Source organism: Rhincodon typus, chromosome 46 (genome assembly GCF_021869965.1).
Source record: "Rhincodon typus isolate 14 chromosome 46, sRhiTyp1.1, whole genome shotgun sequence".
In the NCBI taxonomy this organism is placed as follows: Eukaryota; Metazoa; Chordata; class Chondrichthyes; order Orectolobiformes; family Rhincodontidae; genus Rhincodon; species Rhincodon typus.
The window spans coordinates 7150624-7151813 of record NC_063377.1 but is presented as its reverse complement, the minus strand read 5'-3'; positions in this window follow the sequence as shown (position 1 = coordinate 7151813).

The following is a 1190-nucleotide window of genomic DNA, read 5'->3' as shown; positions in this document are numbered from 1 at the left end:
GGGGGCTGGAGGAGGCGACAGAGATAGGGAGGGGGTGTAGGGGGCCGGAGGAGGTGAAGGTTTGTGAAAGGGATTGGGATTGAGGGGTTTGGGGGTGTGTAGTAGTGGTCAGCAATGGGAGATAGGACCAAGAAATGTAAGATAAAAACAGACATTAATAAATTACATTTACCTCAGATCGAGCGCGGTAGTCCACAGTATCCTGTCTCAACCCATTGATCCGACTGTGTAACTGCACACGCACATTCTCCATTGAATGTCTCACCTAGAGACACAGACCGACAGTTAACGATCCACAATCATCCAACATTTCCCCCAAGTAGAGCTGCCTCTACTCTTCCCAACAGAAAGCAAAGCTCCCTCTACACTGTCCCCCCATCAAACACTCCCAGGACAGGGACAGCACAGGGTGAGATACAGAGTAAAGCTCCATCTACACTGTCCCCCCATCAAACACTCCCAGGACAGGGACAGCACGGGGTTAGATACAGAGTAAAGCTCCCTCTACACTGTCCCCCCATCAAACACTCCCAGGGACAGGGACAGCACGGGGTTAGATACAGAGTAAAGCTCTCTCTACACTGTCCCCCATCAAACACTCCCAGGGACAGGGACAGTACAGGTTTAGATACAGAGTAAAGCTCCCTTTACACTGTCCTCCATCAAACACTCCCCAGGACAGGGACAGCACGGGGTTAGATACAGAGTAAAGCTCCCTCTACATTCTGTGGAATCCTGGTTCAGCACTCTCTCTCTCTCTGTCAATGAGTGGAAACTCAATTCAAGTCAAAACAAACCTCTTTGATGTGTTGGAGCTCAGTGCGGAGCTGCCTCAGAGAGGACTCGTCGTGTCTCTGAGCCTCTGTGACCATGCTTTTCAGATCTGGGTCGTACAGACTGCGTGTCTGCAAGAGAGAAAGCAACAGAAAGCCCCATCAGTGCCACATCGGACCATACCAACTCACACCTGCATATTGTGTCAAATTCTCTTCCCTCACCAAGACCCGGAGACCAGGAGAGGATAGCGAAGCAGCCAGCAGTGTCCAAAATGAAGGGACTGCAGGAGAAGCGAAAGCTCCCCATGATATTCAAATAACTTGTCAATTAAGCCCCCACCTTTTTACTCCATCCCCAGCGATAAACATGCACACCTTCAGCAATCAGGCACAGTGAACAGAGATCAGTGCACA